The following is a 7,170-nucleotide window of genomic DNA, read 5'->3' on the forward strand; positions in this document are numbered from 1 at the left end:
TTTGCTGTAATGAACCTAAATAGACTATATTTACACATTCAACATTCAACCAAAGTCAGTACAGGACAATCCAGACGAGAATATTAGAACGAAAACAATGATAAAACACTAGACACCTTAAAGAGTCCACACAGAGCTAGACACCACAATATTGTTCGGTGTAATATTGTTATGGTATATTTTTTCGTTTTTTAATATATGTCCTGTGTTTCAGGCTGAGAGACAGTGAGGTGCACTGACTGGCTCAGGCTGGTGGACAGGAATTCTTTATATGGTTATCAAGGTTGAGTAAACATTTCATGGCATGCATGTGCAGTTTAGCCGTCTGTCTTTGACATTTAAGTCTGGCGGTCACAGTCATGCGCGCATTCTTTCGGCATGGCTCATATTCTTCGTGTCCAGTCCAAGAAGTCTTCCCTCTTGCTGCTTTTCAGGAGGAAATTATTTTTCATTGCCCCCGAAAGAGCAGTGCCTTGCCAAGCGGTGTTGCTCCACGTTCTGCCGGTGTGATGCCAAGTCCTTTCCCTTTGGCTCCCTCAAGAGTGTCAAAGACTTTCTTTAACCCTGCTGAGACACAATAGAAGTGAGTAGTTCTGATCTTCAACAACAATTATCTGGACCCAACAAAAATTATGTTTTGCTTCTGAATGAATCGATGTGTGTGTCTGTTATCATACTCAATTGTAATCTTGAGTATGGGTACTTATTTCAGCCCGTTCTCATCCCAAGGCGTCATATACAACACTTTTGCCAAAGCGCAGACATCCAACGCACATGGCACCCTTTAGCGTCAATATGAGACGCAGATATATAATGTATGGGCCAGAAGGCGCCTCCTAGTGGTCTAACCCTAACCCTAACCCTACCCATACTCTGTGCATGTTATATTGATGCTAAAGGGTGCCATGTGCGTTGGATGTCTACACTTTGGCAAAAGCATCGTATATGACGCCTTGGGATGAGAATGCGTTGCTTAGTTTTAATAATTTCGAACGCAAAAAAATATGTTCTATGTAGTGTGAATCATAGATTTCCATTTAAAAGGCTAGATATCTTAAGGCGGAGTCTCTATTGTCATCACCGCCGGCCATCTTGTTACAGGCAAGCTTTTTGGCGGGCTCTGTGGTACCTGATGTAAGATGAGTGATTATACTACATATAAGGGAAGTATGCAATTTTGGACGCAGTTCAATTACATTTTTTTTAACAAATCGGTTGAATTAGTGAGTCAATTACTCACTCATGAATATAGGCAGTTTATTTATTTTGAACAAATCGGTTAAATGAATGAATGACTTACTGACCTCCCGGCGAATGCCGATGCAATCTGCACAGACAAAAAAAAATCATAATACAGAATAAAATTATATGAAGAAATCATGAGAATAGAAGCCAATTATTTTTGTTGCTTGCTGGTGGTCTAAATACACACTTCAGCTGCTGGTGTTATTCTGAATGCAATCTCTCCCTGAAATAAAGATTTCGTGTCTCAAAGGCATTTCTTTAAGGTTGTAAAGTGCAATATTATCCCTTTGTTGTTGGTTTTCTTTCTATTGTGTCCACGTAAGCCGTCACTTCTGACATAATGTGACTGCAAATAATTCTAAAGTGACATTTCGGCAGCATTCTTTGCTCTTGCGGTTTCTTTTGAAGAGTTTGTTTTCCTTCCATTTTCTTGAAATTGAATTATTATAGACTTCACATAAATGTCACCATTAAAGTAGGTTACCCACATAATTCCCATTTCAGTCAGCAGAGCTTGTTGTGCAGTGGAAAAACGCACTGTTGCCATGAGACCGATGAGTTTACAGCCAGCAGAGGATTAGCATTAACACAACATCTCATGTCGACACACAAGCTCACCTCTACTGTATCTTCTCTGAAACTCATGCAGGTTTTTGGCAAAAACGTAAACTCTTCGGCCTGCTGCCACGCAAAATCACCCACAGATGTACAGAAAGTTCTTGGATTCATTCTTGAGTTTAACCTGTGCCCTTTAGGCAAATGCAAATGAGTGAAAGTTGACGATCGGTTCAATGTTTACTGTATAACGAATCAAAAACCAACACTGCTTTGCAATTATTTGAAGATTTTGAGATGTTCTGTTATTGTGCTATCAACTATTTCTGATCAAACCACCTCTAAACAGAACATTATATGGTTGGTTGCTCTATGTCAATCAGACCTGATTAAGTAGGCGGTTCTTGGCCAGAATAAGCTGCAATGTGGACCAATTTGAACCATCATGTCCAATGACTCATTCTTTTTGATGCATGTTTACCTTTAGCAATCTGTTTCTCATAATCTACTGCTTTCTGTTTTTTCTTCCCTTTTAATTGATCTTTTTGTGTGGTAGGATTACAGGCTGACAGTGTTGGCTACGATTGAAACACAGGAAGAGAAACACCTTCAGCACAACACATTGTGAGTCTCAGAGCAGAAGGCCTGATCATGTGTGAAGGTCTGTGTAGTACATGAACAGAAAACCATAAACCCTGTAATAAGTTTGTGATGTTTTCACCACTGACAGTCTGCTTATGATTTAAAAGGGGGAAAAATGGCTGTCATCTAGCGCTGGGTGTGCACTGGGTCTTTTACAACTGTTACTTGTCAAAATGTTCAAAATGGCCCCAGTGAGATACTGAGTATAACAGCCAAGTCAGATTGTGCAACATTAACTTTTATATCAGACTGTATGATATCGGATGTTCATGACAGCAGCGACTGGGCTTTGACATGCAAAATTGAAATATTACAGCACAAACTCATGCTAATATTTACAGTGTCTGGAGTCTATCATGCTTGGTAAAAAAAATAATTCTACATTCTTTAGAGCAAACATGGAGGTGAATTTGTTTGTACAGTGTGAAAGTCCCACTAGAATTGCTATAATTAAGTAAGCAGTTAGTATCAACATTTTGAAGGAAACATTCTCCGTCTATTTCTTTCCCACACATATAAAAAAAAGGTTGCTGCCTTAAAGGAGTAGTTCACTTTTTTTATCTTTTGCTGATAATTTACTAACCCCCATGTCATCCAAGATGTCCATGTCTTTCTTTCTTCAGACGAAAAGAAATTAAGGTTTTTGATGCAAACATTCCAGGATTTTTCTCCATATAATGGACTTCAGTGGGAACCAAACAGTTCAAGGTCCAAAAACATATTCAGTGCAAACTGTTCAAAGGGCTTTACACGATTCTAGACGATGAATAGGGGTCTTATCAAGGGAAAAGATTGGTCTTTTAAAAACAAAAACAAAAACAAAAAAAAAGTTTTATATGCTCAAATGATCGCCTTGCTTTATTCTGTGATGCAAGTTCGTGACTCTCTTAAACCAAATGACTCGTAAAAAGATTCGTTCATTTTGATGAACGAGTTCGAACAGGACAGTCACAAAGGCGCATCACAGAACAGAGCAAGGCGAGCGTGCCATGAGGCTATTACTAACGTATGTAACTACTGTCTGCACTCCCCCCTGTGGTAGGGGAAGGAATTGAACCCCTTTTTAGGGACTCCTGAAGGTAGCCATCTTAAACAGGAAGTGATGTGGCAAGGGCAAAGGGAGACAGTTTTTTTGACCTACAATACACAACACTGTTTGTTTTGGAGCATTTGGAGTTTTGTCTTCAAGTTTTCACCTTTTTGTTACAATAAAGCTCAAGTCTTGTTAAAACAGATGTAGCGTCAAATATACTTTCGAAAGGAAGCCACTACAGAGCGTTTGAGCTTATAAAACTTACATTTTTCTGTTTGTTTATTCATTGTCTGGAATCGTTTAAAGCCCTTTGAGCTGCACTGAAAGTGTCTTTTGGACCTTGAACCGTTTGGTTCCCATTGAAGTCCATTATATGGAGAAAAATCCTGGAATGTTTTCATCAAAAACCTTAATTTCTTTTCGACTGAAGAAAGAAAGACATGGACATCTTGGATGACATGGGGGTGAGTAAATAAACAACTTGTAATTTTTCACCTTGTATGCTTAAGTCGTTTCAACTTAAATGACATTAAACTGACTTCAAAATTAGTTGAATCTCGTATAACATAAAAAAAAGTTGAAAACTGCTTAGCTCAGTTTGATGATTTAAAGCGATGTAAAAACATATGTTGTTAGATCTTATTGATCATGTAATTTTTACTGTGTGTATGTCAATAATAGTTTTGCTTCTGTTTGTTATTTAATAGATGGATGTTGTAGCAAAAGTTATCCTGCAAGACAATGACCAAAGACACTGTCATAACTCAGTTAGAGGCTATAGTCACAATTAATCTTTGAGCGTGTCACACTGAGCAATTCAAAATAACTTTTACAACCTTAAATTTGTCTCAGATGGCATAAGCGGTGGCCAAAACGTGGCCTTGATTTGCTTGCTTCTGTGTAATGACTTGATCTTCCACTCTTGATTTCTCCTGCAGTGATCTAATGCTGTACGAAACAGCAGCTCATTTTGTCATGCTTGTAGTTTGTCTTATTCAACTCCTTCTCACCAAGTTAACTGAAAGTTTTACCACAATAGACGTGAGTGACCTTTTCCCAGGCCTTGAGGGTTGTGGTCATGAGCAATTATGGTCTTTTGGCTTCTGTAGAGGATGCTTCTTTCTTTTAGTCTTGCAGAAAGAGTCTGTGGCCACATATTTGAAACAAAAGTAACATGGATGCAAACTATATGAGCAAGCGAATTGTTGTCTGGCTTAACACTGAGGGCAGCCAGGAATTGAAATGAGCATATGATGATGATTATTGTTTTCTTTTTCATGTGTAGGGGAGTGCGGGATTCCCGCAGGTCACAGTCATGAAAAACACGAAAATATATGGGCATTTCAAAACATTGGTATACTTTTATAGTTTTTAACAATATTTTGAAACATTTTTGAGGAATTAAGTGATTCAGATTTGTCTTGGCTCTGCTACTTTTTAATTTTTTTTAATGGTCTTTTTTTATTATGCTTACAAACAAACAAAGATGACAATCATAGCATACAATTCTGTTACAAAATTACAAACATATATGGACAAAAATGACAACAATATGCACAGAGTCATCTTAACACAGCTATCTAAAACAAAAAAGAAGAGGAAAGAAAGAGAAAAATAAATAAATAAATAAATAAATAAAATGAGGGTCAAGAGGGCAATATATTCTACACAAAATTTAGAGTAGGTCTAACCAAATTGAAGTCATTACAAAATAAAAGTGTTTTTATTGCTTTCTTATTTGCTGAGGATGAGATGGTACATTTCAAACTCTTTCAAAAAAAAAACTATAAAAATTGGTTTGTTGTTGGAGAATTTACATTTATGGATATAGAATTTCCCAATAAAATAAATTAAATTGGTAACAAAAGCAGGCTTTTGTTTTATCGGGATCAAAGTCAAAGTATCCAAAAATAATGTCTTTTAAGGTTGCTGATATATCTTGCTGGATATTACCTTTAATAAACTTGCCAATACTTTCCCATAGTTGTTTAAAAACATGATCAAAATAAATGATAAACCGTTTCTTTGTGAACTTGGCAAAAGGTTTTATATTTTGACATTTTGCAGAGTCCACTCTGGCTGTGCACGTTCATGTGTTTTGGAGGAGGCGTGGCTTTAGAGAAGGTAAAAGAGGGTGGGATCGTAAGCTTTCAAAGCTATGCTATTGCTAGCCTCTCTGAAAATGACCTACCCTAAAAATAATGGCACAACTTACCTCACTCTCTGTTACATTATGCCTGATGTTATTGTACAGAGCTGCAGGTATTCTGTTAAGTTTCCACAATGTTTGGCTTTTTTATGCTTTACTGCATCTGTGCCTTGCATGCAAATGCCTCGTCATATAGTATTTTAGGGATGCAAGTGCAAACAAGCTGGCACAGACCCCACTCTGAGACCTGACACTTACTTCCGCCAACTTATGCTCTCCACTCAAACCATGCAGACCTCCTAATTGTTCTCATATGTCAGCCTGGTGTATATAAAATACAAACTGTGTTTTGTCGTCTGGGATGAATTATTAGAATTCGTTAAAATGCTTGAATAATCTTCTTCAATATAGTTTTTCTATATTGGTTGATCCTGCTTAAAAGTCTTATTATGCATTTGTTTGTTTCCTGAATGTTAATTTAAATCAGCTTTAGAAATTGTCATTTCACTAACATGCATATTTAGTTAAGTTTTATCAACATACATAATTAACTTTCATTTATTTGACAGATTGAAACTGATTTCCAGAATGCTTTGATTTACTCAAATCTTTAAGGAGCCAAACAAAAATTGCACTTTATTGATCATACAATGTCCTAAACTATTTTAATGATTAAAAGAGCTCTTTTGCATTGTTTACATTTCGACTATACAACTGCTGTCGAATAATTTGACATTTACATATATGCAACGTATAAGACTGATACTTTCAAGTGACATCTAAAACTAAAGTTTGACTTCATATATATATATATATATATAAGAAAATCTAATATTTTACAATGCAATAGCTGCCGCCCGAGTACTGGATAGCATTGTGAAAGGAAGCTATAAAGAGCTGTCAGACTCATTACTCTTTTAGATGAGATGTGTCCACCTCCTCTTTCTGCTTTATAGAGCTCAGCCAAAACGGCAGATTTCTTTTCACAATATGTCTATAATTTCTCCTAAATGCCAGCTGATATGCACATTACTCTTAGAGTTTGTTTACCTCAGTAGATTAATGACATTTTCATTGATACTTATTGCGTTATTGTTTTTGTTACGTAAAACTACCATGTTCTTTTCATTTTACCCCTAAGTGAACTTTTAATACAAAAATAATTATTAACCAAATAAATTGTTGAAATACAGCACTGTCTAAATAAACGGCCTACATATGTATTAAAGTGTACTCTTGATCCATTATTTCGAAACAGCATTTTTAGTGCCCCATCTATTATCAGGCAAAACTGTCTGATAATGAGCCAATAATAAAACTCTTTTGTTGGTTATGTTTGGATGCTATACCTGAAACACATGACCAATACTAACAATAGCCTCCTCCAAGCCATGATTTACCAAGCGTACTTGCACTGACTCAATAAATGATTATTCATGAGAAAGACATTTTAAACACTGACATGAGTCATTTAATCAATGTTATGGGGATGGAATAAGCAGTTCATGAGTCATTTTATTAATGTTTCTGCTAGTGAACCAGTGTC

General features: G+C 36.4%; 1 long non-coding RNA gene across 1 annotated transcript; it reads right to left on the minus strand.

The window, feature by feature from the left end:
• Positions 1-470: 470 nt before the first annotated feature.
• On the minus strand, positions 471-2,348 carry LOC148978387 (uncharacterized). Its single transcript, XR_016169340.1, has 3 exons — positions 1,864-2,348; positions 1,305-1,327; positions 471-564 (listed from the first exon to the last, which is right to left on the minus strand). It is a non-coding gene; the product is annotated as an uncharacterized LOC148978387 (long non-coding RNA).
• Between the last annotated feature and the right edge of the window lie 4,822 nt (positions 2,349-7,170).

The sequence above is a fragment of the Pimephales promelas genome, chromosome 7 (assembly GCF_988280905.1).
Source record: "Pimephales promelas chromosome 7, fPimPro1.hap1.1, whole genome shotgun sequence".
In the NCBI taxonomy this organism is placed as follows: domain Eukaryota; kingdom Metazoa; phylum Chordata; class Actinopteri; order Cypriniformes; family Leuciscidae; genus Pimephales; species Pimephales promelas.